The 15,776-nt window shown below is 40.3% G+C and overlaps 2 long non-coding RNA genes across 3 annotated transcripts in view; one reads left to right on the top strand and one right to left on the bottom strand.

Annotated features, from left to right (window-relative positions):
* The window catches only part of LOC148135595 (uncharacterized), a 134,093-nt gene that overhangs the window by 79,433 nt on the left and 38,884 nt on the right, over positions 1-15,776 (top strand). The window lies entirely within an intron of this gene.
* On the bottom strand, positions 1,158-14,751 carry LOC122544633 (uncharacterized). 2 transcript variants are annotated; one of them, XR_006310371.2, is made up of 4 exons: positions 14,611-14,751; positions 13,900-13,981; positions 5,474-5,555; positions 1,158-1,205 (listed from the first exon to the last, which is right to left on the bottom strand). It is a non-coding gene; the product is annotated as an uncharacterized LOC122544633 (long non-coding RNA). The 2 variants fall into 2 exon arrangements; XR_006310370.2 differs by lacking the exon at positions 1,158-1,205 and adding an exon at positions 1,384-2,155.

Below are 15,776 nucleotides of genomic sequence, written 5' to 3'. Positions count from 1 at the left end.
TCCCAGTCAGTTTCTGCAATGTGAATGGGTGTGAGTCGATGTCAAGCTGTAACTGTTTCTGCCATGTGAATATGAGTTGAATATGAGAGTGTAGTTGTCAGGCTTTGTTTGTCAAACTGAGTATTGTTATCGATCTATACTTGTCAGATTCTGCTGTGCTTTATGCAATATGAAACTGAGTGTTATTGCTAATCTGTTCCTGTCAGTTTCTGCTCTGTGGATATGATACATTTGGTATCAAACTTTCTCTGTCAGTAACTACCTCGGTTAGTCACTACAATGTGAATGTCAGGGTGTATTTACTAATTTGTTCCTATCAGTTTCAGCTCTATGTATTTGAGTGTGCAGTTATTAATCTGTGACTTTCAGTGTCTGCCATGTGAACGAGTGAGTGCATTTATCCTATCAGCTTCTGTATTGTGAATATGTGAATGTGCTTACCAATTTGTACTTGCCAGTTCGGATATTTAAATATTGTCCTCAATTTCTCGTTGATTTCTCCTACATGTGTTACAGTGTGCAGTTAGCAATCTGTACATGAATGTTTCTGCAATGTGAACATCAGAATATAGTTACCAATCCGACTGCTCTGTAAATGTATAAATACAGTCATCAAACTGTACATGCCAGCTTCTGCTTTGTGACTCTGAATTTAGATATTAATCTTTGCCTGTCAATTTCAGCTATGTGAATGTGTGAGTGCACTTATCAATATGTACCTGTTAGTTTCTGCTCACTGCATTTGATTTGTATCATGGATTGTGTAATGGGAAATTAAAGGGTTTTCCAACTCCTATAGTGCAGACTCAAACTGGCAGGAATGATACCATGGGCTGTTCTTCAGGATGTCATCAGTTTTTCCTCAATGCATAGCTACATACTTTTGTGAATAATGTTGAGAAATGGATAGGTGTTACATTCCTTTGGTCGTGTCAAAAGGAAAGGGGAACAAACGAATAAATTGTATTGTAGTCGACTGACCACAATGTTCCTGCTACAGGAAAGAGAATTGGCTAGTTCACTTCATTATTCTATTGTGAGTATTACATAATCCTGCTCTGTGGTGTGACAGTGCAAGCCATTAGCAGTACTCTCCTGGTGCTCTATGGTGGCAATGAGGAAAGTGAAAAGACTTGTATTTTTGTCATACAGTGGAAAAGATTTAAATCATTCAGGCAAATTTATTGAACATGGTTGATCTCTTCCTGCAAAAAAAAGAGAGAATTTATAATTTACAAGATTGGCTAAATTTCCTTGTTGAATTAAAGGATGATTACTTGATTATATTGTTAAATTGACGATACAACATTTGATTTTCTTGCTTTTTTGTGATATTTCATAGGATGAGGGAATTTGGGATTCTTTGTAGAAGAATAAAGTGAATTTGGAGACCAAGTTACACATTTTTTAATAAAAAAATTAATACTGAGCAGAGTGAAAATTTAATTTCTATTCCAGCAAGGTGAATATGTTGAGAATGATGTTGAGCTCAAGGTGGGGTTGGCAGCTCCTCAGCTGCCATGACGCCCTTATCGAAATGGAATGCTGCCTGAATGGGATTTTGTTGCTTGCTTTTGTGTAAACATTTTGTATATATTCATTTCTGTTTCCTCCAGTGTAAATGTGTGTACATCGCTGTTAGTCTCTGTATCTTGTGTGTTGATATGGTGGTTCAATCTGAATCAGTCAGTACCTTTGTATATGTGTGCGTGTTCTCAGTAATGATTCACTACTTGTCACATATGGCTGTTGAAACTATGTAAAAGCATGATGTCATTGTTTATCCGGATTGTGACATTTAAAATGCCCTTTTAAAATGTAAACTTGATTTAGTACACCAATTGCCTACTTTAGACATGCTGTAAATGTCCATGGCCTATGAATCATATTAACTGGAACTGGGAAGATATCTATGTAGAATGCAGAGAAAAAAGAAACTTGTCTTTCAGCAGTTGTGCCTGACTGTTTGTTTGTTTGGATATATCTCTGGAAATTGAGCTCAAACTAAGTCTGATCCAATCTGCTCTGTGCCTGTGGAAAGGATGTTCTCTGCATTGTTAGAAGCAGCTGGTCACACTTGGCTTTGTACTGAGGAAATATGACATTGTCTTCGTCATTCAAATATTTCCTTGGCAGAAGACAGAAGATTTTTCAGCTGTAAATCAACATAAGCCAAGTTAGGCAAGATTAAACTGATCAGTGTGGCAGTCAGTTAATAATCATTAGAGTATTTCCAAACCTAGCAATTCAAACAGAACCAGGTTTTGATTCCACTCTTTCCCTGAGTTGCTCCTGGTCTCCGTTTCTTTTATTTGCAACTTTGTGACAATTGGGTGAAATCCAGAACTAACATCGAAAGCAAGCTATTATGTTTTAAGAATTCTATACCAATTCACTGAGATCCAGAAACTAACCAATGCCTGCACAGCTCCACGAACATGGCCACCTGATGAAACTGTGGATATGTGCATTTAGTTACCAATCTGCTTATGTTAGTTTCTGTTATGAATACTGCATTTGAGAGCAGTTATCAATTTTACTTGTTAGTTTCTGTGAAGAAAGTTAGGGTCTACCCTATTTCCATGATATACTGTATTTTGAGGGGATATGGTCTGTTGCATAACAGTGAATTAGTTGTTGATCCGTATCTGTTAGATTCTGCTTTTGAATATGAGCATACTTATGAAACTGTACAGTTTAAACTATCTGAATATGTGAGTGTAGTTATCAATCTGTCCCTGGAAGACTTGTAAACATCCTTTCATGTGCACAAAACAGAGTGTGACAGGTACAGGTTGATAACTATATTTAAATTTACAGATTAATAACTACATTCAAATGTTCACATAACAAACTGAGGGACAGATTGATAAACAACATCACATATCCACAGAATAGAAACTGACAGGGACTGGCTGATAAATACATTTACATATTTAGACAGCAATCAGGCTCTGATTGTTTCATTGATGTGAATATGTGAATTTAGTTATCAATCTGTATCTGTCCATTTCTGCCATGGGAATGTGTGAGTACAGTTATCATTCTCTCCCTGTCTGTTTCTGCTCCGCTGTCTATGTCAATGTGAGTGTAGTTATCAATCTGTACCTGTGTGAATATTTAAATATAGTTATCAACCTGTACCTGTCAGTTTCTGCTTGCTGAATGTGTGAATTTAGTTATCAATCTTTCCCTGTCAGGCTCTGTAATGTAAATAGGAGTCTATGTAACAATCATTTCCTGTCAATTTCTGTGCTGCGAATATGTGAATGTCGTTATCAATTGGAGCTGTCAGTTTCTGCTCCATGAAGATGCAAATGTAGTTGTCAATCTCAAACTGTCACTTTGTGCTTTGTTAATATGAGAGTCTAATTATCCATCTTCCTCTGAAATATTACTTCATTGTGTGCATGTGGGAGTGTATTTACCAATCTGTCAAACCAATTGACAAGGTCCCACATAAGAGACTGGTTGAGAGAGTTAAATCACATGGAATTCAGGGAAACTGGAATGCACTGCCTGGGAATGTTGTGGAGGCCAGAAACCTTAGAACCTTAAAAAGATACTTGGATGAGCACATCAAGGTTATGGGACACGTGCAGCAAATTGGGATTAGTGTGCCTTCAATGGTAGTTATCATCAATGCAGACTGATATGCCGAATGGCCTTTTCTGTGCTGCCTCCCTTTTCTTAACCTTTCCATTTCCATCTCCAGATGGACATTTACTATAAACCCACAGACTCTCACAACGATCTGGGTGACATGCCCTCCCACTCAGTATTCTGCAAAAGCCCCATCCCATTCTCCCAATTCCTCCGCCTCCACTGCATCTGCTCTGACAAGGAATCATTCCACTCCCAAGCACCCCAGATGTCCACCTATTTCAAACAACATGCTTCTAAAATCACCCCTCAGCCTCCAATGCTCCAGGGAAAAAAGCCCCAGACTATTCACAATCTCCTTATATTTCAAACCCTCCAGTCCTCACAACAACTCTATCAATCATTGTTGCATCCTCTCGAGATTAACAACATCCTTCTGAAGGCAGGGTGACCAGAACTTTACACAATATTCTACAAGTGCCCTAAATTATGTCCTGTGCAGCCCGAACATGATGTCCCAACTCCTATACTCAATTGGCAGACCAAAGAAGGCAAACATGGCAAGCACCTTTTTCACATACTTGTTCACCTGTGACTCCACTTCCAAGGAACAGCACACATGCAATCCTAGGTCCCTTTGTTTGGCAACTCTCCTCAGGACCCTACTATTAACTGTACAAGTCCTGCACTGTTTTGAGTAATAAGAATGTTTGTGTCATTATTGTTTTCTCTTCGTCAGTTTCTGCAATGTTAATATGTAAGAACAACTATCAATCTACATCTGACAGTCGCAGTCATAATGATATGGGAGTTCAGTAATTGATTGTCAGCTCCCGATGTGTGACTATGAGAGTGAGTTCTCCATCTGTACTAATCACTTTCTACTTTTGGATATCAAAGTGGTTTAATTCTCTGGCAGCCAGTAAAATTCTCTAATTCTGTTTCATTCAGTTATCAGCGTATTGAGAGTGGGGTCTTAATCTCTGCTGCATTTTGTGATTTGAGTTTTCTCTCAATCCTTGGGGAAGGGGTCAGCAGATGGTATCTAGTTCACAATCCCAACAATTACTGGAACCTGGTAATCAGAACAGTTAAAGAATAGAATGTACGAGCGCAGACTGAATGGGAGGAATGGCCTCAATCTGTGTTGTACCAATTCTAAGATTCTGATTCTGGTGTGAAAAGGAAAACACATCCCGCTTAACAGAATATCAGTACAAAACTACCAGGTAGAAATGGACAGACCGGCTAATTAAAAAAACAGGTCTTGTTGCTCAGTGTGGGATGTTACCCTTTTCAGGGGTTTGGTACTATCACTGAGACACTTTGTTTCATTTTGTAATCAGGCATTGATAGCTTTCTTGTGTGAAAGAGTTTTATTCTGCATCTGTCTGTCCATGCTACATGATAGTCTTTACTGCTGAACATGATTTAATGGTTGTGTCGTTGAATGGGTCTACTATTTCTTAAAGATTATTTTTGTCCTGCTCAGTTACTGTTAATATCAAAAAGTTTCCTTCTGTATCTGTACTCAATAACTACTGTATATATGGTTACTCCAGCTATGTAACACATGATCTATTTGTTCATCTTGATTGTAACTTTGAACATTCCCTAGCTGTGGATTTAATGCAGTTCCTGACTGCCTGTTTCCAGTGAGGATTCAGTGTATCCCTTTTCAAATCTGAATGACAATGCGCTTTGAATTATGAAATTAATTGCATCTGCGCTGGTCCATACCGAGAATAGGTTGACTTTTACACATGGATTGAATGTATATCTCTGGAAAGTGAGCTTTTTGTGAGTCTGACTCAATCCGTTCTGTAACTGCGGAAATGACATTTTCCCAGCTCTGACAATGGTAACATACCTGCTGTTTGGAAAGAGTAGCTGCTCACACTTGGCTTTATACCGAGGTAATATTACATTGTCTTGGGCAATTGAATATTTGCCTGGAGGAAGACAGAAGATTTATCTCCTTTAAATCAATATCAACCAAGTTTGATAATATCAAACTGATCAATGCAATATTTAGTTAATAGTTATTATGATCTTTATAAAGCCCGTAATTGGAACAGAGCAGACTTTAGTTTCACTTTTGCCCTCAGCTGCTCCTACTCTCTTTTTTTGAAATTATAGAACAATTTATTAAGATACAAAAGCTAACCAAGACCTGTACAGCTCAATGATTGGGATGCTTACACAGTTTGAAACCAAGATCCCAATACATTAACTATTGAAGAACAACAGGCACTATTTCAAATATTATACTTGAAACTTTTGATCCAATGACTGTCATATTTATTCTTTACAGAATTGTGACATTCATATATATTATTTTTATTTCCACAATTGAAAGTTCATTGCCAACAATCAATGTGAAACAGAAACAAACAATTAATTCCAATCAGTATTCAGAGGATTGCAAACTACAACAATGATATACAGTTCACAGTCCCAACAATTAGAGGAAACTATAATAGAAGAGATAAAGAGTAGAATGTCCCAGTGCAGACACAATGAGCTAATTGGACTGCTTCTGTGCTCTACAAAATGTGGGCGGCACGGTGGGTAGCACGGTGGCACAGTGGTTAGCACTGCTGCCTCACAGCGCCAGAGACCCGGGTTCAATTCCCGCCCCAGGCGACTGACTGTGTGGAGTTTGCACGTTCTCTCCGTGTCTGCGTGGGCACCCTCCGGGTGCTCCGGTTTCCTCCCACAGTCCAAAGATGTGCAGGTTAGGTGAATTGGCCATGCTAAATTGCCGGTAGTGTTAGGTAAGGAGTAAATGTAGGGGTATGGGTGGGTTGTGCTTCGGCGGGGCGGTGTGGACTTGTTGGGCCGAAGGGCCTGTTTCCACACTGTAACTAATCTAATCTGTAAGTAATCTAATCTAATCTAAAAATCTATGATTCTGATTCTAATGATAAAGGAAACCACTTCATGTTGTATAGGCTATCCATATAAAAATATCATGGAGAAGTGGACAGACCAGCTTATTTACAAGGCTGGTCCGGTCCCTGGTGTGGCATAGTTCCCTTCCTAATGTTTTATGTTATCACTGAGATATTTACTTTCATTTTGGACTCTGATATTGTTGTTTTGTTTTGCATTAGTCTCTCAATCAGAATGTAAGTATGGATAAAATCAGCTAACACTGAACATGGGATTCATTCAGTCTCTCATTATAAGTTATCAATGTGCTACTCATTCATGATTATTGCATTTTACATTGATGCAGTGTCACTTAAAGTGGAATTGTCATCTTTCAGAACTGCAGGAGTTCTTTATTGTTCAAACCTTTGCTATTCCAAATGTATCAGATGTTATCCAATGTCATTTGTGTCAGCTCCTGTCAGTGACAGTGGATGTATTTACATCAATGTTAATCTCTGGCACCGTAGATCTCGGTTGAATAACTTCCACAACATTGGAGTCTATGGTACAATATAGTTTACGATTGTAAGTTTATTTTGGGCATGCCAATCTCTAGACTTAATGTATGTTTTAAATTTATTATTCCTATGTTAGTCCCAGAGAAACTATATGAGAGTTTTCACGCTGTATTCAAAAATCTCTCATTATCTGTCTGAATACGGGATGCTTTGTGTCTTTTCATGTCGATATTTGATTTCCTTATGGTCAATTTCACATCAAATTCTATATTCTGTAGTTTTGTATGAGATGTGCACTGCTATTCAGTTTGGGGTTCCATGCAAAAATATATATTTTAAAACACAATTTGGGCTGAAGTGTAATTCCTCCAATCTGTAAAATGGAATTGTTGCATGAGTTACATCTCCATATCTAAGACAGGATGAGATATTTGGAGGGGTAATTATACATAGCTCAAGTTACTTCTTGGGCAACTTCACTGGAATTTACTGTGTACCATGTGATAGATTCAGTCTAATACAGCACACAATTGGGTTAAACTTTGTGGTCAAACAGATTCACTCCCTATATAATTTAAATACAGTGTATGTTGATGCTGAGATTGAAGCTATTACCGTGTTCTGCTTAAACCTTTTAATGAAAGGCTAACTCTTACAACCATTGGATCTTTGCGGGTCTTGGTGTTTCTTATATTTATGTCTGTGGACCTATTAATCTGGCAGTAACTCAGTACTTTGAGAGGGATTCTGTACCTATTGTGTACTGGCACCATCTCACAGCTCTCTTCCGAATGTTGACAAATGTTGGTTTGTTCTGTGACTGTTTGATCTTTAATGTGAATGCAGAACTAAGTTTGCTTCTTTCTGTCCCTTGTAGTGGTTGTATACATGGGAGTTAATTCTTTGATTGTTACCTTCAATGGAACCACGTGATTCATTCTAATGCCTTTCAAATCTGACAGAACGACATTTCTGCAGCCAGCAAAAAAAAATCAGAAAAATCCCTGGTGTCAGGATCAAGGATGTCCCAGAGAGGGTGCAGAATGTTCGCAAAGGAGAGCGGGACCAACAGGAGGTCATTGTACACATTGGAACAAATGACACAGGAAGAGAAAAGGATGAGATTCTGAAGGGAGAATATAGAAATTTAGGTAGGAATTTAAAAAGCAGGACCTCGAGCGTAGTGATATCTCGATTACTCCCGCTGCTATGAGCTAGTAACGATAGAAATAGGAGGATAGAGCAGATGAATGTGTAGCTGAGGAGCTGGTGCAAGGGAGAAGGGATCACATTTTTGCATCATTGGGATCTCTTCTGGGGTAGAAGAGACTTGTATAAGAAGGATGGGTTGTACCAGAATTGTAAGGGAACTAATATACTGGCAGGGAGATTTGCTGGAGCTGCTCAGGAAGATTTACAACAGTAAGGTGGCGGCTGGGACCCAGGGAAATAGTGAGGAAAGAGTTCAATCTGAGACTGGTACAGTTGGGAACGGGAGCAAATCGAACAGTCAGGCCAGGCAGGGACAAAAAAGAGAAAAAAGTAAGACTGATAAATTAAACTGAATTTACTTCAATGCAAGAGGCCTAACAGGGAAGGCAGATGAACTCAGGGCATGGGTAGGAACATGGGACTGGGATATCATAGCAATTACAGAAACATGGCTCAGAGATGGAGCGACAAGAGAGGAGGGGGAGTGGTGTTTTTGATAAGGGATAGAATTACTATTGTACTTAGGGAGGATATTCCTGGGAATGTATAGAGGGAAGTTACTTGGGTGGTACTGAAAAATAAGAAATGGATGATCACCTTATTTGGATTGCCTTACAGACGCCCTAATAGTCAGCAAGAAATTGAGAAAGATATTTGTAAGGAGATTTCATTTATCTGTCAGAATAATATGGTGCTTACGGTAAATGATTTTAACTTTTCTAACATAGTCTGGGACTGCCATAGTGTTAAGGGATTAGATGGAGAGGAATTTGTTAAGTGTGTAGAAGAGAACTTTCAGATTCATTATGTGGATGTATCTACTCGAGAAGGGAAAAAACTTGATCTACTCTTGGGAAATAAGGTAGGGCAGGTGACCGAGTTGTCAGTGGGGGAGCACTTTGGAGCCAGCGACTATAATTCTATTAGTTTTAAAATGGTGATGGAAAAGAATAGACCGGATCTAAAAGTTGAAGTTCAAAATTGGAGGAAAGCAAATTTTGATGGGATAGGGCAAGAACTTTCAAAAGCTGACTGGGGGCACATGTTCGCAGGTAAAAGGACGGCTGGAAAGTGGGAAGCCTTCAGAAATGAGAAATGAGAGTCAAGAGACAGTATATTCCTGTTAGGGTAAAATGAAAGGCTGGTAGGTGTAAGGAATGCTTGATGACTGGAGAAGTTGAGGGTTTGGTTAAGAAAAAGAAGGAAGCATATGTCAAGTATAGACAGAAGAGATCGAGAGAATCCTTAGCAGAGTATAAATGCAGTAGGAGTATACTCAAGAGGGAAATCAGGAGGGCAAAAAGGGAACATGAGGTAGCTTTGGTAAATAGGGTTAAGGAGAATCCAAAGGGGTTTTATAAATACATTAAGGACAAAGGGGTAACTAGGGAGAGAATAGGGCCCCTCAAAGATCAGCAAGACCATCTATGTATGCTGCCGCAGGAGATGGGGGAGATACTAAATGGGTATTTTGCATCAGTGTTTACTGTGGAGAAGGAGAGGAAAGATATAGAATGTGGGGAAAAAATGTTACAGACGAGGAGGTGCTGGGTGTCTTTAAATGCATAAAAGTGGATAAAATACCAATACCTGATCAGGTGTACCCGAGAACTCTGTGGGAAGCTAGGCAAGTGATTGCTGGGCCCATTGCTGAGATATTTGTATCATCGATAGTCACAGGTGAGGTGTCAGAAGACTGGAGGTTGGCTAATGTGATACCATTATTTAAGGAAGGTGGTAAGGAAAAGCCAGGGAACTGTCGACCGGTGAGCCTGACATTGGTGGTTGGCAAGTTGTTGGAAGGAATCCTGAGGGACAGAATTTATGTGTATTTGGAAAGGCAAAGGCTAATTAGGGATAGTCAGCTTGGCTTTGTGCATGGGAAATCATGTCTTACGAACTCAATTGAGTTTTTTGAAGAAATAACACAGAGGACTGATGAGGGCAGAGAGGTGGATGTGATCCATAGGGCGTTCAACAAGGTTCCTCATGGAAGACTGGTTAGTAAGGTTAGAGCTCATGGAATATGGGGAGCACTAGCTATTTGGATACAATACTGGCTCAAAGGTAGAAGACAGATGGTGGTGGTGGTGGCGGGTTGCTTTTCAGACTGGAGGCCTCTGACTACTGGTGTGCCACAAGGATCAGTGCTGGGTCCATATTTTTCATCATGTACATAAATGATTTGGGTGTGAACATAAGAGGTATAGATAGTAAGTTTGCAGATGACACCAAAATTGGAGGTGCAGTGCAGAGCGAAGAAGGTTACCTCAGATTACAATGGGATCTTGACCAGATGGGCCAATGGGCTCAGAGTGGAAGATGGCATTTAATTTAGATAAATGTGAAGTGCTGTGATTTGGAAAAGCAAATCAGAGAGGACTAATACTCCTCGTGGAAAGTTGCTAGGAACAAGGAGACCTTGGAGTGCAGGTTCATATTTCCTTGAAAGTAGAGCTGCAGGTAGATAGCAGAGTGAAGAAGGCATTTGGTATGCTTTCCTTTATTGGCCAGAGTATTGAGTACAGGAGTTGGGAGGTCATGTTGCAGCTGTACAGGACATTGGTTAGGTCACTTAAGGAATATTGCACACATTCTGGTCTCCTTCCTATCAGAAGGATGTTGTGAAACTTGAAAGTGTTCAGAAAAGATTTACAAAGATGTTGCCAGGGTTGGAGAGTTTGAACAAGAGGGAGAGACTGAACAGGCTGGGGCTATTTTTCCTGGAGTGTCGGAGACTGAGGGATGACCTTATAGAGGTTTATAACATCATGAGGGGCATGGATAGGGTAAATAGACAAAATCTTTTCCCTGGGGTGGGCAAGTCTAGAAATAGAGGGCATAAGTTTAGGTTGACAGGGGAAAGATATTAAAGGAACAACTTTTTCAAGCTGGGTGTGGTGCATATATGGAATGAGCTGCCAGAGGAAGTGGAGGAGGCTTGTACAATTGCAGTATTTAAAAGGCATCTGGATGTGTATATGAACAGGAATGGTTTAGAGGGATGTGCTGGGAAATGGGACTAGATTAGGTTAGGATATCAGCTCAGAATGGAGGAAAAGGTCTGTTTGCATGCTGTACATCTCTATGACTCTATATGTGACAGACGTTCGACAGAAAAAAAAAAGCCACTTGGTTTAGTGAAGAACCTGGAACCTAAAATTGAGTGTTGAGGACTAGGGCTGCTGTCTTCTGCGTAAATGCACTGGTTATACAGGCAAAAATTGTTTTGAAAGGGACAGTTATTGTGATATAAGAAGGACATACTTTCAAGTTTGATAAAATTTCAATCTTCCTGCATTGTGTTACTGAGCAATTTAAACGATTTTTGAAAAGTGGGGAACCAGTTACCAAAGTGGGAGAGAAGAGGGTTCTCAGTGCACATATTCTTTAGTGAATGGGAAACAGTCTATGTTCTTTCATTGCAGTGCCTATAGGATTCATGGATATGTGAACATGCAACACATAACAATTGACAAGAGTCTGTGTTGTTCTTCAGGATCAAGGAGAGAAAAGCATTGACCTTTGTGACTCCTATTGTGCAAAGTCTAACTGGGAATAGTAACAACAAGGGCTGGTCTTCACAATGCCATCAGTTATTGCATAGTGACCTACTTTTCTGAATACTGCTGAACTGATAATCAGTATTAACTGAATCCATTTGCAATGAAGTGAACAATTGCACTGCATTGCATCTGACTGACCATAGTATTCTTTATACAGGAAAGAAAATTCATCAATTCCATTTTATTCGCTGATGCAAACAGGATAGTACCTCGCCTCTGTAGTGTGATAGTACAAACCATTAGCAATACTGTTGTGTTGTTCTATGGTCGGGAGGAGGAAAGCAAATGGATTCAGTTAATACTGACTATCAATTTTATTTTTTGTTATGTAACGCAGAATATTTAAATGGTCAAATTCAATTTATTAATCAATCAGCACTGTCAAAACCTTCACAGAAAAAAATTGAGAAGCTTAACACACCTACCCATTATGGCTATTTGGTTTCTGACTGCTCTGCTATGGATGGTGATTATCTGATTCCATTGAGTCATTGAGAAATTTGGACACAGATTTCTTGTTTTACAACAATGTATCCTAGGGAGGGTCAACTGGAATGTTGGGCTTGTAGATCTCCAGGTAGAAAAATGAAACAGACTTTAAAAGATGTACAAAAGTATAAAGAAAAAGATTTTGCTGGAATGAAAAAAGAGGAATTGATTTCTGGAGCCCTGAGGTCATGTTGCAGTTGTATAAGACTCTGGTGCGGCCGCATCTGGAGTATTGTGTGCAGTTTTGGTCGCCATACTATAGGAAGGATGTGGAGGCACTGGAACGGGTGCAGAGGAGGTTTACCAGGATGTTGCCTGGTATGGTAGGAAGATCATATGAGGAAAGGCTGAGGCACTTGGGGCTGTTTTCATTGGAGAAAAGAAGGTTTAGGGGTGACTTGATAGAGGTGTACAAGATGATTAGGGGTTTAGATAGGGTTGACCATGAGAACCTTTTTCCACATATGGAGTCAGCTATTACGAGGGGGCATAGCTTTAAATTAAGGGGTGGGAGGTATAGGACAGATGTTAGGGGTAGATTCTTTACTCAGCGAGTCATGAGTTCATGGAATGCCCTGCAGTGGTGGATTCTCCCTCTTTATGGGCATTTAAACGGGCATTGGATAGGCATATGGAGGATAGTGGGCTAGTGTAGGTTAGGTGGGCTTGGATCGGCGCAACATCGAGGGCCAAAGGGCCTGAACTGCGCTGTATTTTTCTATGTTCTATGTTCTAAAAGAAAAATAACACCTGCAAGGTGAAGCAATAAAGAATGACACTGTGGTAAAGATGGGGCTGGCAGATTCTCTGCTGCCATGATATATTTATGGAAATGGAATGCTGATTGAGAGGGTTGCTAACTTGGTCAATAGTTATGCTGTCATGGATTGTTCTTGATCAGTGCAGACTTAATAAGTTGAAGGGCTTTCTTCTGTACTGGAGATCTCTTGCATTGAGATCTGAGAGTATAAATCAGTTTGAATGTAACATTTTCTGACACTTGCAATGTATATGGATCTTCATCACCATTCGATATCATCATGTATGTGTTAGGATGTATTTGTGACTCACTGTAAATCATTCAGGACTTTATGTTTGCATGCGGGAGTGGTGAGTTGTTAGTAGCGTTTGTGTAAATCCAGTAAGCCTTCCGTCCATGTCAGGAAAGAACATTTGGAATGTACATTATTCAATTGTCATGTCTTTGTATGGGACAACTATTGATCAAAAGATTAATTTGTCCTCATCACTTACTGATAATGTCAATTTTCCCTATATGTTTGCACTCAATCTCTACTTCATACATAGTTATTGTAACTATGTAACAATAATCAAAACTAAACTAATAAATCTTTGTACCAAATTTGTACATGTCATTCCTGAGTGCAGATTTTGGATTCGCGGACAGTCTATACATATTCAGATGTGGTGAATAACGGTGGGCTATAAATGGTAAAAATTATTGGAACTGGGTATAGTATGCATTGAGAGGGAAGAAGAAAATGTATTTCAACAGATGTGTTTGACTCTTGGATTGAATGTATACCTCTGGAAATTGAGGTCAATATGTGTCTGGTTCAATCCACTCTGTGTCTGTGGAAAGAACATTCTCTGCTCTGACAGCAGTAACATACCTGGTGTCTGGTAGAAGCAGTTGGTCACACTTGGCTTTGTACTGAGTATATATGACATTGTCTTGGTCCAGCGAGTATGTTTCTGGAGGGAAACAGAAGATACGTTTCATCTAATTCAAACGGATCAATGCTAAATTCAATTAACATTAATTATGATTTTTAAAGAAAGATGACATTGTGAACAAAGCATGGCTTGCTTCTGTTATTGCTGAGTTATGCCTAGTCTCTTTTTTTTTGTTGAAATTATTAAACAATTTCCTGAGACACCAAAACGAACCAACATCTGTGCAGCTCCATGAATGGAATGCTTAGATAGTTCAATATGCAGCTCCCACTACACTAACTTGAAGAGAAGGATAACAGGCGTAATTGCAAATGCTGTACTTGAGACTTTTGATCTGGTGACTGCTATATTTATCATTCACAGGATTGTCACAGTCAAAGTCGATTTGCTTTCTATTATTCACTGCCCAATATCAACAAACAGCGTGAAAGAGAAATCAAACAATGAATTCCCATCAGTGTTTAGGGGATTATAAACCCCAAGAATGTCCCTCAGCAGCTTCTTCCCGCTCTGCCTCCCTCAGCAGGCCCACACACAGCCCGAGAAAGGCCTCTCTCTTCCCCCCAGCCCGCTCACTCCAAGTTCCGGGACCAGTTCCTGCTCCGCTCGGCCTCTTCCACACAGCCCCCGGTTCTCCCTGAACTCACCCCGAATCAATCCCGGTCTCGGAGCCCCCTCTGTGTCCCAGGCTCCCATCCCGATGTGCTGCTGGAAGGAGCCTGCTGTTCCCTCGCTTCCCTGGGCGCTGATCTCCACATTGCGGTCTGTTTCAAACAAACCTCTTGCACTCACTGAGTCAATGCTCCTCAATGGCAGCGCTGGGGGTGGGACTCACGCATGCGCTCCTCTCGTCAGGAACAAAGTTAAAAATCACACACCACCAGCTTACTGTCCAACCGGTATTTTTGGATGCACTAGATTTATGAGCGCTGCTCCTTCGTCAGGAAACTAGTGGGGCAGAATACTGAATTTATAGCAAAAGACCAATGTATCATGCAACTGATATGATATATTGAACAAATCTATTCACTTTGGAAGGAGTAACAGGAACACAGAATAATGGGATAATTGTAAGATTCTTGGCAGCGTGGAAGAGCAGAGAGAGACCTCAGTGTCCTTGTGCATGGAACCCTGAAAGTTGCCAACCAGTACTTCCCAGGAGCTGAAAATCTAAGCCATGTTCTTCGTGACCTGCAACACATTGTCAATGAGGGTGAGCATCTCGCCAAGACAGTCCCCACACCTCCATTGCTTGCTTTTAAACAACCGCCAAACCTCAAACAGATCATTGTTCGGAACAAGCTGTCTGTCTTTCAGGACATCTCCATACAACCCTGTCATGGCGCTGCAAGACGTGTCAGAGTGTGGGCATGGATACCACCATTACACGTGGGGACACCTCCCAACTTGCACATGGCAGGTACTCATGTGACTCAGCCAACGTTGTCTATCTTATACGTTGCAGGCAAGGAAGCCCTGAGGCATGGTACATTGGGGAAACCGAGCAAAGGCTACGGCAATGGATGAATAGGCACCTCACAACAATCAACAGACAGTGTGTTCCCTTCCAGTTGGGGAACACTTCAGTGGTCTAGGACATTCGATCTCAGACCTTCCAGTGACCATTCTCCAAGGTGGACTTTGGGACAGGCAGCAGCAAAAAGTGGCTGAGCAGAGTTTAATAGCTAAGTTCCGTACCCATAGGGAGGGCCTCAACCGAGACCTTGGGTTCATGTCACACTACAGGTGACCACCATTGCACTATACAGACACTCTTATATATATATATATATATAAACACACACAGAGGCAC

This window comes from Chiloscyllium plagiosum, unplaced genomic scaffold (assembly GCF_037043375.1).
Source record: "Chiloscyllium plagiosum isolate Xiang-an unplaced genomic scaffold, Cpla_swu_hap1 HiC_scaffold_49, whole genome shotgun sequence".
Taxonomy (NCBI): domain Eukaryota; kingdom Metazoa; phylum Chordata; class Chondrichthyes; order Orectolobiformes; family Hemiscylliidae; genus Chiloscyllium; species Chiloscyllium plagiosum.
This window is presented reverse-complemented; position numbering and strand designations above follow the sequence as displayed.